The sequence below is a fragment of the Carcharhinus amblyrhynchos genome, chromosome 13 (genome assembly GCF_965287045.1).
Source record: "Carcharhinus amblyrhynchos chromosome 13, sCarAmb.v2.hapA, whole genome shotgun sequence".
Taxonomy (NCBI): Eukaryota; Metazoa; Chordata; class Chondrichthyes; order Carcharhiniformes; family Carcharhinidae; genus Carcharhinus; species Carcharhinus amblyrhynchos.
In genome coordinates, this window is record NC_137336.1 from 78,827,315 (window position 1) to 78,846,656 (window position 19,342).

Sequence of the window (19,342 nt, forward strand, 5' to 3'; positions counted from 1 at the left end):
TGCAAAGAATGTATTTGTTGTGGCTACGCAGTACCTGTCTCGCCCTCCATATCCTGCCCAGGCAAAGTGTGGGTCTGTCGGTATGATTTCTAGAGTACAGCCCTGTGTTTGAATGAACCCACATTCAGCTGCCTCTCCTTGTCTCAGTGGGTGAGGGCAAATGGTTATCTCTCCCCTTTGACTGCATCCCGAGAGGGAGGTACTGAACATCACGCCATGCCTTGAGAGGCCGTGACTTCGGTTATATGGTAGAGGAGGGAGGTATTGCCTTTAATCACACCAATGTTCTCAATCGGGAATATAGGGAATGGTCCCGAGTCTGGTGTAACTATCGGAATCAATAGGACCATCCCTACTCCCGTACTCTCGCTAACCTCGTAGTCCGGGATCACTGGATAAACCCGTGTCATTCCTTTCAAGGTCCGTTATCCAGCACCCACTTCTGATCTGCGAGTTGTGCTAGCTGGGTGCTGTCAATCCAATCGGGCACCTCCCCACTGTGTACCTCGTCCAAATTATGCCTCAATGGGCCTATCATCCACTGACCATATGCATGGCACAGCTGTCCCTGTTGTACCCGGGCTGTGTTTTCCCTCTCTCTATCTATGAGGCGGTTAATGGTACGGGTGTGCGTCTCCAATATCGTGATCCCATCTAGTTGGACATGGGCGCTCTTCTCCCCTAAAACAGCCTTCTCCGCCTGTTGGTCTAGTGACCGTTGCAGGATATCTTTCATCATTCCCTTTAATTGTTCGATCTTATTATTGAGGCCCTGGATGAAAATTGAGTTGACTACGGTGGATCCGGTGTTTATTCCTGTGAGGATGTCATTGACGATACCCCCTTTGCTTCCGTGTGTGTGTGTGTGTGTGTGTGTTGCCTCGAAAGTATGTTGCTGCCATCGCATCTATAGCCCGCTTTATGGTTTCCCTGCCCAGCATTTGGTACATGTCTCGTGTCTGTTCTGAACAGTATCCCGGCACCTGGATCCCTGAGATATCGATCAGAACAGGCACGATCACCAGTCCTCCCTCCGCCCCCCCCGCTCAGTAAGGGGCAGCGTAAGATTTCGGGTGTCGTGGTCGTGGAGGTCCGCGTTATAGGAAGTCCAAAACACACATATACTGAGACTACTGGAGCCTCAACTAGTCCGTAATATCCGCAAGAATCAATGTCCGGTTTGAGAATGTCCCTTTGCAGTGGGATCTGCGGATTTTCAGGGAGGGCGCAGATGGTGCAGAAACTGCAGCCAGGGTCGCTCAGCGAGTCTGGCCTTTGGATGCATGTTCGGTGCATATCTAGTGTGCAAGTGAAGCACATCACATCGATGCCTGGATGGACCTGTGACCATGCATTTGAGTGCATTCTGTTGTTCTCGGGGTATGGTGCCGCCGGCGCGCACAAGGCCTCGGATGTTTTGAACATTATTCGGTGGGATTGTTGATAGATGGTGTGCCCCCGGAAGGCGACACTCGTCAAGAAGATCGCAATGAGGATCATTCTCCAGGTGGCCCTGGAGAGGGGGTGGGGAGGATACACAAAGCCTGGTGGCCACCAGATATTACGATCTCAGGATTAACTATATTTTAACTAGTTTACTTAAGCATGCACACACATCTATATACATACATACAAATATCGGAGCCATGTTTGACATGTGCTCTCCTCTGTGCTGGAAATGAAGGTTGTTAGCTCGGCCTCCGCTGTGTGGATAAAGGTGGTTAGTTAGGGGTCGTTGAGTGGCCTGTTATATGTCGTCGGATTATCCTCGTCCCTGCCGTCGGCCTGTCTTGTCTTCCCCCGCCCCCTCCCACCCTCCCTACCCCACCCCCCGCACCCCTTCCCCCCTTCCCGGGGGGTGGTATGCCTTTAACTGAGACCAGTATTTCCAGCGGCCTTTCTTTTTGATATCGACACAGGCACATGTGTCGCTGCTGAGGATAATCTCATGGGGTCCTATCCACTTTGGTGAAAATCCTGTTTGGTCGGGAGCCACTCGGATTAGGACTTTGTGCCCTACTCAGGGAAGTCTGGTGATGTGACTGATGTCCTGCTTCCTAGCCTGGTCCCTTATAGCTTGTTGTTCTCCGGCTGCGTGGTGCAACTCTCTGAGTTGGTGGTCTAACGGTTGCACATACCTTTTCATTTTATCCCGAAGGGGTGCCATCTCTTCTTCTACTGCTGTATTTTCTGGGAGTCGCATTGCCCTCCCCGTCATTAATTCGAATGGCGTGTGTCCTGTGGTGTGACCTGGGGTGGCTCGTAGGCGTGTTAAGATGCAGGGAAGGACATCTACCCACCCCTGACCTGTCTCGGCGATTGACTTTGCAATCGCATTTTTCAGTGTGCGGTTCATTCGCTCGACGATCCCAGAACTCTGAAGGCAGTACGGGATATGGAATCGCTGTCGGATTCCCAGGGTTTTGTAAGCCTGTTTCATTATTTTGCCCGGAAAGTGGGTCCCTTGGTCGGAGTCCAGTTGTACCAGGACTCCCCATCTCGGGATGATCTCGTGTGCTAAGATGCGGGCCATGGTGACCGCTTCGCAATCCCGAGTTGGGAATGCTTCCACCCAGCGGGTGAATTGATCGATTAAGACTAAACAATATTTCTTCCCTCGGCTTGTGGGTAGGGGGCCTATGAAATCGATCTGGAGGTTTTCCCAGGATCCCTTTGGTCGGGGTTGCTGGGCCAGTTTGACTCTCAGGGGTCGGCCGGGGTTGTGTTGAGCGGAGATGATACAGCGCTGGCAATGTTTGGCTCCATCCTGTCCCATCCCTGGCCACCACCAATCAGCTGATAGTCGGGCCAGTGTCCCATCCCGGCCGGAGTGGTCCGGTTCGTGGTGGAGTCGGAGTAGCTCGGTCTGTGTAAATCAGAGGGCGGCTACTTGATGCCCTCTGCACCACACTCCATCTTTGTCCCTGGATGCCCCTGCCTGTTCGCACCGTGCCACCTCATCTGGGCTTGTATTACCCTGAAGCTTTCAAATCTCCCAACACCTCCCCCCCCGCTCTCTCTCCCCCCCCGCCGCCGCCCCCCACACCTGCGGTGATGAACTCGCGCCTTTTCCAGGCCATCATGTAATCGTGGACCACCCCGAACGCATATTGGCTGTCAGGATTCACATTTACTCGCTTTTCGCTTCTCGTTTTTAGGGTTTCCGTGAGGGCTGTGAGTTCGGCCACTTGGGCGGAGGTATCCCCATTCATGGTGTCTTTCGCTATTAGTGTCCCCTCTTGGTCTACTACTGCCCAGCCTGTGCGGTATTGTCCATCTACTTGTCTTCGGGACCTGTCTGCATAGAGTGTGAGGTCGGAGTTATCTAGGGGTTGGTCATTAATCCCTCCCTCCTCTTCAGTGTCTGGGTTAATCGGGCGGAAGTGTGGACTTCCCTCTGATAGGAGTCCCTCTGCTGGGTTCTTCCCAGTGCCCCGCACTATCTGGACTGACCGGTCTCTGGGGAGGAGTACCGCTTCCCAATTGGCCCTTCGGGCGTCCGAAACAGTCCGGAGTCGGCCTGTATTCAGGAGCTCAACGATGGTGTGTTTCGTGTGTAAAACGATTTGTCCTGACATAGTGATCGGTTCGCATGCCCTGACTGCCCAGGCGGCACAATCTAGAGCCGCCACACATTTGTGCAGTCCCTTGGCTACCGGGGATTGTCGGGCAGAATAATATGCCACCAGCCGCATGGTACTCCCGTATTCTTGGGTTACCACGGAGCTATAAAATCCCTCTTCTGAGTCATAGAAGGCGTGGAAGGTTTTAGTTATGTTAGACAGGAGTAGGGCTGGAGCTGCTAATAGTTCTGATTTTAGGCGGGTGAATGCTACCTCCTGTTCGGGTCCCCACTCGATCGTTCCTGCCCCTGGTTTTCCCCCTTTGACCAGCCGCTGAATTAGTTCGGCCAGGGATGCGAACTGGTCAATGAAATCCCGGCAGTAGTGAAATAGTCCCATAACTCTGCTCACCCCTTTGACTGTGTTTGGACGGGGCATATTTATAATCGCGGTCTTCCGATCGAAAGGGAGGCTTTCCTTTCCCTGGCTTATATTTTGTCCTAAATATCGGACTTCAGGTTGTGCAATTTGTGCCTCGGTTGGGTTGATTTTAAATCCCGCAGCCTGCACGGCGCGTAGGATTGTGGACAGGGCTCCGATATGTCCCGTGAGGTTAGTGGAAGCGATGAGGATTTCGTCCACATGTTGGAGGAAGGTACTTCCATATGGGGACAGATCGCAGTCCTCAAGGGCCTCACTCATAACTCGGTGGAAAATGTTGGGGCTGTTGTGGAGCCCTTGGGGGAGGCGTGTCCATGTGTACTGTTTCCCTCCACAGGTAAAGGAGAACCTTTCCTGGGAGTCGGTGTGGAGCGGGATGGACAAGAATCCATTTGCTATGTCAAACACAGAGAAAATACCATGTTCTGGTCGGAGTCCGTTAAAAATAGTGGATGGACTCGCGGCTATGGGATGTAATTTTGGTGTTATTTTGTTTAAGGCAGTGTAGTCTATGGTCAGTCGGTAACTTCCGTCTGGCTTACGGACTGGGAGTTGGTGTTGGACACTGTGAGTCTTAAGCTACTCTGGGCGACCAAAGCCTGAACATTTTTTCCAGTGGGTTGTAGTGCCTCGGGCTTTATGGGGTATTGTTTGTGGGGAGTGTGGACCGGCCCGTGTATGTGTAGGGGAGGGATTCTTACGAGGCCGCAGTCTTGTTTCCCTGTTGCCCAGACTTGGGGCAATGATTGACATAGGAGCCCGAATACTCCCTCCCTTTTCCAATCTCGAGCTGTGTAGGTATGGTCTCCTGCACGGACCGCAGCCACATTTTTATTGGGGACCCAGTATCCCTGAATCCCACTTTTGTGTTCCTTCCTCGCGGTCCACAGCAGGCGCTTGTTAAAGGCGTCCACCACCGCTCCTAACTCCCCCAGGAGGCCAACCCCAAGATCGTTCCCTCCTGGTTTGGGCAAACCCAGAAGTGTACTGGGCGCAAAATGTCCTCGATCTCGAGGAGGACTGCCTCGCTCTGATAGGCTGTGGTTCTATTTCCCCCTACCCCCACCTCTATGATGGAACGGTAGGTGGTAGGAAGTGCCATGTTGGTGAGGGATATCGCGGCCCCCATATCTGTTAATATCTTGCATCGCCGGCCCCTTAACGACGCGTTAACCCAGATACGGGGGTCGGTACTGCCGGCGGGGTGGAGGGCGGGGGGGGGGGGGGGGTGGGGGGCGACGCAATTCATGCTGTGTGTTATGCCACTAGAGTCTGTATAATATCCAGCAGCTGCTGGTGGCTGAGGTGTGAGGTCTGAGTTTCCTTGAACTGTGTGTGTTGGAGCCGACGAGGGAGCGAGCTCTCTTGGATCTGGTGTTATGTAATGAGGCGGGTAGAATTAAGGACCTTGTGGTGAAGGATCCTCTTGGGAAGAGTGATCATTTCATGGTGAAGTTTCTGATGCAGATGGGGGAGGAGAAAGTGGGTTCCCGGACATGTGTCCTTTGTTTGAACAGAGGGGAGTACGATAGTATGAGAGAAGAATTGGCGAATGTTGATTGGGGGAGCGCGTTGGAAGGTAGGTCTGCTGAGGAACAGTGGAGGATCTTTAAGAAGATCTTTCTTGGTGCTCAGCAGAAATTTATTCCGATGGTTAAAAAGGATCGTAGGAGGAGGGATAATCAGCCGTGGATAACGAAGGAGGTAAAGGAAAGTGTTAATTTAAAAGCGGATGCGTTCAGAGTAGCTAAGAGTAGTGGGCGAGAAGAGGATTGGGAGAGGTTTAAATGTCAACAAAGAATGACAAAGAAGTTGATAAAGAAGGGCAGGATAAATTATGTAGCTGGGCTAGCGCTTAATATAAAAAAGGATAGCAAGAGTTTTTGTAAATATATAAAAAGGAAGAGGCTGGCTAGGGTGAACGTTGGACCCTTAGAGGATGAGAGGGGGGACTTAGTGGTAGGGGATGGGGAAATGGCTGAGGCCCTGAATAACTTTTTTGTTTCAGTCTTCAGGGAGGACGACATGAATAATTTGCCGGGTGTTAGCGATGGAAAGATGGTCGGAGTGTAGGACCTGAATGACATTATTGTTACGAGAGAGGCGGTGCTCGACAGACTGGAGGGACTGATTGTGGACAAGTCCCCAGGACCGGATGGAATGCATCCAAGGGTTCTGAACGAAATGGTGGAGGTGATAGTGGAGGCCTTGGTGATTATTTTCCAAACGTCGCTGGATTCCGGGGAAGTGCCGGAAGATTGGAAAACGGCTAATGTTATGCCGTTGTTTAAGAAAGGTGGCAGGCAAAAGGCAGGGAATTATAGGCCGGTTAGATTAATGTCTGTTGTAGGAAAAATGTTAGAATCCGTGATCAAGGAGAAAATAGCGAGGCATCTTGAGGAGAATTGTTTGGTAGAGCAGACGCAGCACGGTTTCGTTAAGGGGAAGTCGTGTCTGACGAATTTATTGGAGTTCTACGAGGATGTGTCTAGGGCGGTGGATAGAGGAGAGCCGGTGAATGTGGTCTTTCTTGATTTTCAGAAGGCGTTTGACAAGGTGCCTCACAAGAGGTTATTACAGAAGGTCAGGGGGCATGGAGTTGGGGGTAGGGTGTTAGCGTGGATAGAGGATTGGCTGTCAAATAGGAGGCAGAGAGTGGGGGTCAATGGGTGCTATTCAGATTGGCGGTTGGTAACTAGTGGAGTGCCCCAGGGGTGGGTGCTGGGGCCTCAGATATTTACCATTTATATAGATGATCTGGAGGAGGGAACCGAGTGTATGGTGTCGAAATTTGCTGATGACACCAAGATTGGTGGAACGGCAAATTGCGCGGAGGGTGTGGAGAGTCTGCAGAAGGATCTAGATAGGCTAGACGAATGGGCCAGGAACTGGCAAATGGAATTTAATGTTGGCAAGAGCGAGGTGGTCCACTTTGGTAGGAAGAATGGTAGGAAGGACTATTACTTACGTGGCGAAAAACTGCAGCAGGCGACGGTTCAGAGGGACCTCGGGGTCCTTGTGCATGAGTCGCAATAACCCAGCCTGCAGGTGCAGCAGGTGGTCAGGAAGGCTAATGGGATGCTGGCCTTCATAGCGAGGGGGTTTGAATATAAAAGTAGGGAGGTCTTGCTGCAGCTGTATAGGGCACTGGTGAGGCTGCAGCTGGAGTACTGTGTGCAGTTTTGGTCGCCGCACCTACGCAAGGATATTTTGGCCTTGGAGGGACTGCAGAGGAGGTTTACTAGGCTGATGCTGGAGTTGAGGGGGTTGAACTATGAGGAGAGGCTGAATAAACTAGGCTTGTACTCGTTAGAGTTTAGAAGAATGAGGGGAGATCTCATTGAAACGTATAAGATGTTGAACGGGATGGATAGGATAGAGGTGGAGAGGCTCTTCCCGCTCAGAAAGGACAGTAGAACTAGTGGGCACAGCCTCAAGATAAAGGGGGGGGGGGGCGGTTTAGAACGGAGTTGAGGAGGAACTTCTTCACTCAAAGGGTGGTGAATCTCTGGAATTCTCTGCCCGTTGAAGTGGTGGAGGCTGCCTCGCTAAATATTTTTAAGACGCGGGTTGATGGGTTTTTGATAAGAGAGGGGATTAAGGGTTATGGGGAGAGGGCGGGAATGTGGAACTGAGCCACGACAGATCAGCCATGATCTTATTGAATGGCGGGGCAGGCTCGAGGGGCTAGATGGCCTACTCCTGCTCCTATTTCTTATGTTGTTATGTTCTTATGTGCGTAGTATCGGAAATGATTTCGTTCTCCTTTAGGTCAGGGGCGCTTGCCGGGGTTTGGTCGTGTCTGGGGGTCTCTCTCTCTCTCCTTGGGAACTGCTTGCTATGGCAAACTCACTCGTTGTGTCCAGTTCTGCCGCAATTGTGGCATGTATGGGAGAGATGGGGCGCCTGGACTGCGCAATCCTTTTTATAATGGCCAGGTTTCCCACACCTATAGCAGCTCCCTCCATCGGTTCCCAGGGAAGATACCCCTGCCCTGGCGCTTTGCGTCTTTCTCTGTTGGTTATCTACAGTAATAGCCCAGTTCTCTAGCTCGTCAAAGGTGTTAAAGTTTACCAACCCGGTCTTTAGGATTACTCGGTGCGCTGGGCTCAGCCCGTCCTTATATAGCTGGAGGAATGCGGGGTTCTGTCTATCGGTATCGGGCATTCCGCCATGGGCCAAAAAGGCGTCAAATTTCCGTCGCCCGTATTCCTGGGCTCCTTCCTCCTTCCTCTGCACTACCCCGACGATTGCGTTCCAGCTCACGGGGATTCGCCGCATTGTTTGGGTAATATCATCTTTAAAATCCGTCAGAGCTCGGTCTTGCTCTCGGCGGCCCTCGTTCAGGTTCGCGCACCAGGTCCCGTTTTGGTGCTCTACCTGAAGCCGGGGCCAATGATTCTCCGGCATTTTGGCTCTTATGAGCCCTGCTATATCCCGATTATATAAATTGTGACATATTTGCATCTCCTTAAGTTTTTGCCAGAAGATCGCGTTACTGTGTCTGGGCTGGAGGGTCGGGAGTTTGTCCAGCAGTTTCATCGTGTCCCCCGGGGTAAGGGATACATGGGTCATCTTTATCCGAGCCTGGGCAGATCGCCCTCGCCCGTCTCCCCCTTGCCCCCCGGGGACACACTCAATTTTAACAGGGGCTGCCATTACGCTCTGGGATGGGGATCGGTGGTAGATGGAATGCTCCCCACTGTCGGGCATAGTGGACCCGTTTCATCCACTAAACATTCCCAGTCGGGACACTCCTCACTCGGAGGTTCGTGTGAGAAGTCGGACAGCGCTGGCACCACAGGGTTAGCGGCCATCACAGCGGCGTGTTGTCGCTGTGTAGTTTGCTCCTGCTTCCCTTGTACATATTTATGAACTCGTCCTGCAAGGGTGACATCAGCCTTTAACATTAGGATCCAAGCCTTGTCATCCTTGCTCCTTTTCTCTTTCGCCCACCACTCCCGCTGTGTTTTGAGAGGGTCGTGGGGCTTCCACCCTGCCTTCATCATGTTTTTAATTAGATTCTTGTTTTTATCTGCTGGGTAACGGGTGAGGGACCCTTCTGGTCCCCATTCAAAGGTGGTACTGTTGCTATCCATGTTAGTTTCCTTTACTAGGATCAGTAGTGTACTAACCCTTGGTCTAATGCTTTCACAGATACTTGTCTGTGTATCTCTGATTGGGTTACGGTCTCGTGTTCCCACTGTTAGTACGTTTCTACCTTCAGTGGCAACCCGCAGAGCCCGACCTGTGTGTAATGGGGAGATTGCCGCTCTCAGAGGCAGGTGAGCTCTGTACAGCCTCTCCGCAGGGGCCGCAGTGTACGGAGAGACTACCGACTACAGTGGCCGGGGCCACGAGCTCCTACCCAAACTCCTATTGCTAAATCGACTCTCAGAGGGCAGCCGTTTCCCTATCTCCCAGGGAGTCACCCGGACCTGGGTGCGGACTGGCGTGTAGTCGACCGCGGGTGTGAGTCCCCTGATGTGTAGTCGTTTTTTCACGCTCCCTGAGGTCTCCTGCTTGTAGTGTTCGAGGCACTCACAGAGGCTCCAGACTTCGCAGCGCCCCGACATGTGCCGAACTCCGAGAGTCCAATCCCACTAGCCCAAGACCTTGGACGTCCTCCTTAACCTTAAATCCCAGGGTGCTGTCCCTGAACCTTAAATCCCAGAGTCGTATCCCTACTCTGTAACACCTGTTCTGTCGGGTCCCCTAGTGGGCAGTCAGTCTGTGGTCGGGCTGGTCGGGGGTCAGCGGAATGTAAAAATAACACAATGAATCACAGTTCGCGATCCCAGCCGCCCGCCCAAAAAGAAACTTGAAGCCACGTTACCGCTGTGCAGCTACCGAATGGACCCTGTTCACAAGTTCAGATCGCGGCAGCCGTGAAACACCGCTCTGACACTGGGACACTAATATTCCGCGGGTTTGATGAAATGAGTAAAGATACTCACCCAGTGCCAGGAGACGGTGTTCCAGCGACGGTTGCGATCCTGGGCTAGCCCCCAGTTGTTAGCGCGAGTGGGCGAAACGACCACTACGGGCTCAGGGTGATGTTCAATAACGGCACAGCTTTACTTTCTTTTACGTCGACGGAGAAGCGCAGTCAGGACATACAATCGGACTGTCCCGAAAGCGCTCTGCCCGTCCCTGGCAGCAGGCTATAGTTATACCTGAAATTCAGTGCAGTATGCGATTCAAACGCTAATACTTTATTTACAGTATTGGACCTTAGCCATCCTGTCTCGATGTTTTCAAGTGTTGAGGAAATTGTTTTAAGTGTGTATTAATTGCTTTGTCTGATTGGTTATTAATGGTCTAGAATCTCTGGGATTTGAACCACAGGTGTGTCATTGATCTCAAAAGCGGATTTGAGGGGCCAGGAATGTTTCCTTATCTATGCTAATTTTAGGTGTCTCCATGGGTTGTTTGACTGTTTTAAGGGTGCTGATTTTGATGGGGTGGGGATTTAGTTCCTGTAGGTGCCATCCTGTCCAGCTTCCCTTGTGTGCTAGCCCTCATTTGCATTCTAAAAGCATGCTCTTGCCGACTGATCGGTGTCTGTTACTTTGTGATTTTTAGTGGAGCGGCTCTGAGGTAACTTCAGCCTGCTTCCATTTTGTGTGCCCAATTTCATAAAATGTGTTGTCCGATAACAGAATGATAGAACAGTTAACGTTCCCGTAATGCCTCAATAAGTTGGAATCGTCTTTTTTATTTAAGTTCAGTTTTCGCACTTACAGTCAGAGAGTCAGGGAGGCTTACAGAGGGGAAACAGGCCCTTCGGCACAACTTGTCCATGCCTCCCGTTTTGTTTAAACCCCTATGGTACTCACAATTGCCCGCATTTGGTCCATATCCCTCCATACCCATCATACAATTTACGTATTTAAACGCTTTTTTAAAATACCAAACTGCACCCGCCTCTCCTGCTACCTCCTACGACCAGCCACTCACCACCCTCTGTGTGAAAAGATTGTCCCTCTGAACATTTTTGTATTTCTCCCCTCTCACTTTAAACCTATGCCTTCTAGTTTTAGACTTCCCTACCTTCGGAAAAAAATATTGACAATCTAGCTGTTCTGTGTCCCTCTTTATTTTGTAGACCTCTATGAGATCACTCCTCAGCCTCCTACGCTCCAGAGGGACACAAACAAACAGTCTATTCAGCCCCTCCTTATAACTCAATCCATCGTGTCTCGGTAGCAACTTGGTAAATATTTTCTGCAGATCTCGAATTGAGAAATCTGGAATGGGATGGTGGAGGGAATTAAATTATTGATAAAGTAATTAAATTCCAAAAAGCCAACCCGATTCAAATAATCATATCGCTAATATATTGTCGTCAAAACAACACGTATGTAATGATGATGATGACAGTGATGATTGCAATGTTAATAATAGAAACACAAATAAATTGAGAAAGCTGAATATTAGCAGGTGAAGTGGAGTAAAACTGAAGAAAGGCGAGGCGTTTTCTATCGCGCTTTGAGGGTATGCACAGTATTCGGAACCACACATTAGCGTACATTTTTGTCCGCAAATAACCAATGCCATGATCTGTGTATTTGATAGGATGAATACAATGTAACTCTACTGCTGGATCCGATCCGTACATCTGTAAATATTTGCTGATAATATGGAAGGATAATGCAAACGATTGAGTTGCTGCCTGCGGAATTCTGAGAATTATGTTTTCATGTTGTATATTGTAATTTATCCTTTCGAATGAATTGACGCCATATTGGTTTGGTCGTTCTTCGTTAACCGTGGACAACCTCGTCACGTGTGAAGATTTGATATTAACACTTCTAGTTGAAAATTTCAGACCTCCAGCCATGTTTGCAATTGACGACCATACTTGTCAGGATTACTTGCCCATAGCTAATTGTACCTTTGCAATCAAATGAGTACGTTTTAAGAGATGTCCAAATTGTCTTGGATCTAAAATAACATGAACACTAGATGAAGAGTTGGCAAGACATTTCCTTATGACATTATTGAAACATTTATAATTGATGAATTTCCGCATTATTGCAATGGTCATAATTAACCTCAGCATCGATATAATTTTCATTTAAAAATAAGCACATTTCACAATATTTCTTGGTGGAATTCGAACCCGTTTCCCCATTGCCTCCTCTATATATCGCCGTTCTTAAACATGGAGTATTTATATGTATATATCAATGGATGGAATTAGGTTGCAGATCAGCGGAGAGATCTTATCAATTTGGGCTTGGTAGGAAAAGTGTTATGACATTCTCATTGTTATGTTCTGCTCGCAATACAACTTGGAAAATGGAATTGACAGGTTACTTAATCTAAAATTAATTACTTAGGATAATCCACGAGTAAATTTCGGAAATGGAGAATAGGGTAAAGTGATGTGAGGATAACATGATTGTCAGAAATACCTTTAACATTTTAAGATGCATTTATCGTAGACGGAAGTTGAAGCTTAAGCAACATTTCCAAGGCTAGAAATCTGGAATTCGAGAATAACCTACAGAAAAAAATATGAGAGCCCTTGAGTTAAGAAGAAATAAAGAATAACCGATAAAAAACACCAATGGGAATGGTACGACGTGAATAACAGCGGATTGATTCAAACAAATCTTATGCATGATGACCAATGATTGCAGAAAATTTGACAAATGATGAGTTTATTTGGAGAAGAACAAAGATCGCAAAAACAATTCAGACATGGCCGCCGGAAAACAAATCGTCCGCTAGAAATCACGAAATAATTTGAAACAAAACAAAAGAACAAAAATGCAAGAGCATGCTTTTTTTTTTAGCACGATTATTCTTCCTGATATTAGTATTCATACCTCCATGATTCAGGTCTTGTTTCTGGATGAATATTCATCGTCCATACCTTTTTCTGCCTGAAAAAGTGATGGGCCATCACATTCTTAAAGTGCTGCATTATTTTTCATGTTGCAATTCGGACAGGTACGTTGCATAGAAAGAAACCAGGCTTTTACATAGCAGCAGTAAAATAACACCGTTTTAGCTTGCAAGTTAGGATTGTGTGTGTCTTGGAGTAAAACACTTTGTGTTGCTGCCATGCATCTGTTGCTTTGTTTTGTTCAGTGATTCAGGACGTTTTGGAAAGTGTTTGTACGAATCTGTAGGTTATTGCAGATCTACACCATGAAAACAAATCCTTCCCTCATTTTGTAATTAATGTTCTCGTCATGCTCAGTTATGAATGCCTACATATTTCACAAGCCTGATGTTAGCAGTTTTTGCACAATTTATCTGTTACTCCCACGCTACGTCACTCGATATTAAGTTTTCACTAAGTTTAATAAACTGTTCTGGTCAGCAGTCAGAAGTTTCAAGGGGACAGGCTGGAATGTTCTTCCTAACGGTTTCACTCTGCTGACGTTTTTGCAACACGTTTATTTGACAAAAAACCCAAATATCTAATCTTATTATGCCAAGAAGATGCAACGTTCACTGAATTCATCCGTTGCAAAAATCACAAGTTTTGTTACAGCTTGAAATATCGTAACTATTCTATTATCAAGAGTTTCATCAGCGTAATCACTTTTTAATTAATGGATTGCAATTAAATGGTTCTCAATTATAACTTGACAGAAAACACAGATACCAAAATGCTACTGGATTTCGCAAGCTGCACAGATGTCCAGCTGCATAGAGTTATTGATCTCCATCGACAAGAATTGGAAATGTCAATTGAAGACCATGCAGAGGATGTCAGTAAATTGATTAACGAAGCAAACGTGTTTACTGAAGCAGAGACTGAGGTATGCTACATTGATTTCGGAACCATATACTGATATACGAATAAAATGATTGCATGTTTACACCGAATGTCGTCTTTGAACAGAAAAGTGTATCGTCAACGTTTATGGTACACTGGTATTAATTGGGGATTGAAGCACAGCATAAATTTGTTGCCAGTATTAAGAATACCCGTCAGTCCTTTGTCAGATACATTTCATGCAAAAACATATTTTCTTTAATTTGAAGTTAATGTGTTAATTAATGCTGTAAGTGTTTCCCATGGAAAACGTAGAAGTTCAGTCCATAAGTGTTCAGGACACTAATTAACACTAATTGGCCTTTTATTTTTTTCCAACAACAACAACATTAGAGTGGTTCTCAGTGAACGCAATGAGTTCAATCCCATAATTAGAATAGATGATGCCAATTGAAGAAATGCAAAATGGAGAACTAGTTAACGTCCAATCTTCCAGTTCCACTTCAATCACAAGTCTAAGAGAGGTGACACTGATAAAGTCAAGGATCATGCAGGTTGTGCATTCCACTATGTTGCATCCATTCATTCTGTAGTGTTCGTTGCCTTCTGGTCATCAATGCTGCTTGACAGCGCCAAGTGCTCTGATTCAATTCTACATATCTTTCAATAACAGTGAAGATCTATCTCGGAATTAGAATTGTGTGTATTATGTGGTTACAAACTTACAAACATATTTGCCGTGCATTTTTCAGCTAATGAACACCGTTCGTTCTTTGCGTCTGTGGTGCCTTGAGTGAATGTGAAGGTAGTGCAATTAAGCCATGAAGTCATGCTGGTTTTGTTGATTAGATTATGGCTGTCCAGTGGCTCTGCTATTACTGCCCCAGTAACTGATTTCGAAATTTCCAAGCAAATTGATGTATGTATAATCGGCCTCTGGTTACCTGTTTTTGCCCCTCTCCATTTATAATAGAGGTGTCGAAAAGAACCTCAATGATTTTTGTAAAATTACAAAGAATGCAACCATTATCACTGGTGTCACGTCTTGCAGGGTTTCAGGTTGTAAGTCATGAGGGCCACTTAGCTGCCTTTTGTCCCATCAGTTTGTCTAATGCCTCTTATAGCATGATGGCGATGTAACTCAAATCCCCCCCCCCCCCCCCCCCACCCGTATAATTCAGTAATAATTTAATAGACTCTAGACTTGAATAATTTTATACCGTAAAGAAAGATGCAAAACATCTATTTAATCCCTCTGCCATTTACTTGTTTCCCCTTAGCCACCTCCCACAGATCAATTTTCTAATGGGCTGTGTTAGTTTGTATATATTAGATACGCTGTTCTTGTCAGTTTTTTAAAAAAATATATTTTCCTTGGTAGTTTGCCCTCATCATTTATATCCTTCAATATCTTTTCAGTCCTGCTTCACTGGATTGTCAATTCATCCCAGTATTTGGGAGTATCACTGGCCATTGCCTACTTATGTATTTTTCTTCCATTTTATGCTCTACTTCGTTATTCACTCATGGTTCGTTTCTACCTCTGCTACAATCTTTTCTTTTCACTGGCATATCTTTTAGTAAACACAGTAAAAAGTCTGACAACACCAGGTTTTAGTCCAACCTATTTATTTGATAATATACTCACAAGCTTTCGAGGGGACAGCCTCTTCGTCAGGTGAATGGAGAGTTCTGGCCTCAGACAGAGCATATAAAGCACAGACAGTTTAGAGATTTATATGCTCTTTATGTGCTTTATATGGTCTGTCTGAGGCCAGAACTCTCCATTCACCTGACGAAGAGGCTGTCCCCTCGAAAGCTTGTGAGTATATTATCAAATAAATAGGTTGGACTAAAACCTGGTGTTGTCAGACTTTTTACTGTGTTTACGCCAGTCCAACGCCGGCATACCCACATCATATCTTTTAGTAGACAGTCACGAATTGCTTCCTAAAATTTCTGCCACTGGTTGCTTACTGTCTTTTATGCTATCTAGTCAGTCCTCTTTACCGAAATCTAAGCACATTTCATTGTAATTTTATTTATTTAAATTGAACAAAATTGTTTCTAACACAATTTTCTACTCTCTGCATTGCATTAAATGGCCTTATGTCACGATCACTAATTCCAAAACGATCTTTTACTTTGAAGCCATATATTAAGCCTGTCTCACAAGTCATTACCAGTTCCACCTAATTTGTTCTCTTGTTGGTTCCATTAAATCTTGCTCTATCTGGCTATCCCAAATGCACTTGGTCAATTCTTTACCTTTCCTACCTTTTCTAACGTGATTGCCTCAAGCATAATGAATATTAATGTCAACCATTTGTATCAGTCAATTATTTGTACATGCCCGTATTATTTGTTGATGTATACACTTCATTATATTTCAGCTACTGTTCAGGGGCTTAGTTATGATTCTTATTTCCCTTGCTGTTTATTACCAGAACAGAATTGAATTCACATCATTCGAGCTATTTCATCTACCATAACTGACCTAATTTACCATCAGTGTTATTCCCACACTTTTTCCATTCATTCCTGAGATTCCAGATGCTCGAATGTGCCTCAATATTACATTTCCACGTTTTATCTTCTTCAAACGTTGTCTCCGTAATGTTTATGAGATTTTATCATTTACCTAAATTTGCATTTCCAGTTTGTCTAGCTTATTCCAAGTATTTCATGCAGTAAGATGCGCTGCCTTTATTCATTCGTGTTCGCAATTTATATTAATCTCAACTTCCCTTTGCACTGTGACACTTTACATTTCGCTCTTGGTCACCCTGTCTACCTTGTTTGTGTTTTTGTTTTGTTCTCACATTCATGAGTGTCATTGTTTCTCTGTCCCAAGCCAGCTTGCATAGATTAGAATCTCTCTGCCAATCCATGTTAAAACTTCCCCAAACACTCTGGTAAATTGTCGGATTTGGACATCAATCCTGATTGGAGAGCTATTAAGAATTGAAAGGAAAAGGCAGTGGAATGGCATTGAATCATAATTCTCCTTTGGGAGAGCTGGTACCGACATAAAATGGGCCCAATGGTCTCCATCTGTGCCTTAACAGTTCGGTGACGCAGTTTACCTTCTAAATGGCGATTATTAACATATTTTGCTATTTTAATTCTGGTGGCTATTAGTACCTAATATGGAAGAATGCTTTGCTGCTAGAGACAACTATAGCAGCTCAATTTTCGACATATTCCATGGGATTTTTGACTCCGCCTTCAAACACATATACACAGCGACTATAACCTCGGCATGGTTTTAACTTATCTTCTGTCTAACGCGCCCTATATTTCGTTTTTTTTTAACCAGAAACGAAAGATATACACCATGCACACTTAAGTTTTGAAGAACTACTATTGGGTTGAAATATTAACTCTGATTCTGGCTCCATTTGTCGTTCTAAATCCTCCTTTATCTAGTGTTTGTCTTTTATGTTGCTATGTCTGGTGTCCGTACATATAGAACACACCATACTACAAATTCTGATTGCATTTCCGTTTTTACAAAAATAATCCAGCTTGGGCCAATAATCAATAACTGAAAAATAACAGTATAAAAGTTTATTGATGAGTCACGAGTAAGGCTTACATTAACACTGCGATCAAGTTACTGTGAAATTCTTCTAGTCGTCACAGTCCAGTGCCTGTTCGGGTCAATGCATTTGACCAGCACAACTTTCAGAATGTGGGAGGAAACCGGAGAAACCCCATGCAGACACGGGGACAATGTGTAAAATCCACACAAACAGTAACCTAAGCCAGGGATCGAATCCAGGTCCCTATCACTGTGGGGCAGCAGTACAGCTACTATACTAGCTACTATGCGACCATGCCGCCTCAGATTGGAACTGACTATGATTAATGAACTCTTCTTCAGAATCAATAGCAGCATAATTTGTTAAATAACTCTGCATGAATTCTGGAACTAAGATGAAGAATTACCTCGGACATTCTCTGACGGGAGTAAAAAAAAAGAAGGCCGCAAGTAGACAGCGGGCAGCGTCGGGAGCGGGCAGCCGAGTGAGTTGGGAGCAGAGTGGGAGCTGTAAGGGCTTTGGCTCACTGGGCTTAGGCGAGAGCAGGATTAGGCGAGGTTCCGTCTTTCTTGTTTTCCATTTTTGAGTTCATAACTCCAAAGGTGTTCAGGTAAATGGCAGAGTCTATGGGGAGACGCTTCAGCTGCATTAGGTGTCATATGTGGGAGTTCCTGGAGACGACACGTCTCCCAAAATTTCACATCTGCATCAAGTGTTTGGAGCTGCAGCGTCTGAGGGCCCGGGTCAGGCAATTAGAGCTGCGTCTTGAGGATGTATTTTTAGTCAGGGAGAACGAGGCAATAATGGATATGAACCACAGTCAAGTGGAGATCCCAGAGCCTTGTGGGTTGCGGGAGGGGTGGTGGGGGGCTGGGGGGGGGGGGGGGGTGCTGGTTACCGTTAGGAAGAGGAAAAAGAAAAGAAGTCCCGGTCCAAAGACTACCCCAGAGGTAGTCCCCCAAAATATCAAGGGCAAGGCAATAACAGGGGTAGAAAAAGGTAAGAGCTGAAGACCAGAATGCCTCAGAGGGAAGGAAGGGGGCTGGAAGTGAGATAGTGGTGGGGGATGGGAGGGTTGAAGGAATAGATAGGGGGTTCTGTGGACAAAAGCGAGACTCCAGGATGATGGTCTGCCTCCCTGGAGCAGGGGTTCAGGATGTTTCGGAGAGGGTAGAGGGAATTTTGAAGGGTGAAGTGACCCAGGCTGACGTAATTGTACGTATAGGAGAGAAGGACGTAGGAAGGAAGAGCAGGGGGGGATATACGTAGGCAGTTCAGGGAGTCGGGGGCCAGGCTGAAGAGCAGGGCCTCCAGGGTGGCAATCTCTGGGCTGGAACAATTGTCGAAATCCAATCATTGATAGCAAAGCAGCAAGCTGCAGTGGACTGAATAACATAATGAGACATTATCGGGAGCAGAAGTATAAAAAATCCACAAAACTACGCATGAAAAATCTGGAGTTGTATTAAATATACAAACATATCTTCTAAAATCTCAATAAGTAAATACATTATGATTTTGCTTTCTTCCCGAATTTTGAATATGGTTGGTGTATCCTCAGGGCTTATCTGTTCATGTTTCAAAAAATGAGAATAAGGGACCGAGAATGATTGAGAGCAAGCAAAGGAGTGGGTGAGAGGGAGAGAGAGAGAGATTGTAAGAGAAAGAGAGAGAGAACCTGCGCGATTCGAATTTCTGCATTCTTAGTCTAATTACAAATATAATATCTTTGATCTTCAGGAAATCCGTAAACTTCTTGGTCATAATCGAAGAAAAGAGGTTTCCCAGTTTATTGTTAATACGCTGTTGGAAAAGGGACCTCGGGAACAAAGACCAATCTGGAGAACATTTCTTGTATGGAAGATCAGCAAACCACAACTGAATGCTGCATTGTGCGACATACATTACATTGATCAGAAAAAAGGTATGTGATAATCATAAAGTAGCAAGGAATACATAAAATACATTCAAGTACGCGCAACTGAATATTCGATATCCACTCCTAGTTTACTCCTTCACCATACCCAGTACGTCTCCCAGCACCGATGATACTT

General features: G+C 46.3%; 1 long non-coding RNA gene across 1 annotated transcript in view; it reads left to right on the forward strand.

The window, feature by feature from the left end:
- The window catches only part of LOC145351609 (uncharacterized), a 29,305-nt gene extending 10,202 nt beyond the window's left edge, over positions 1–19,103 (forward strand). Inside the window, exons 2-3 of the long non-coding RNA XR_013888435.1 lie at positions 13,617–13,786; positions 19,029–19,103. This is a non-coding gene — a long non-coding RNA (uncharacterized LOC145351609). The remainder of the gene's footprint in view (positions 1–13,616; positions 13,787–19,028) is intronic.
- The last annotated feature ends 239 nt before the right edge of the window (positions 19,104–19,342 follow it).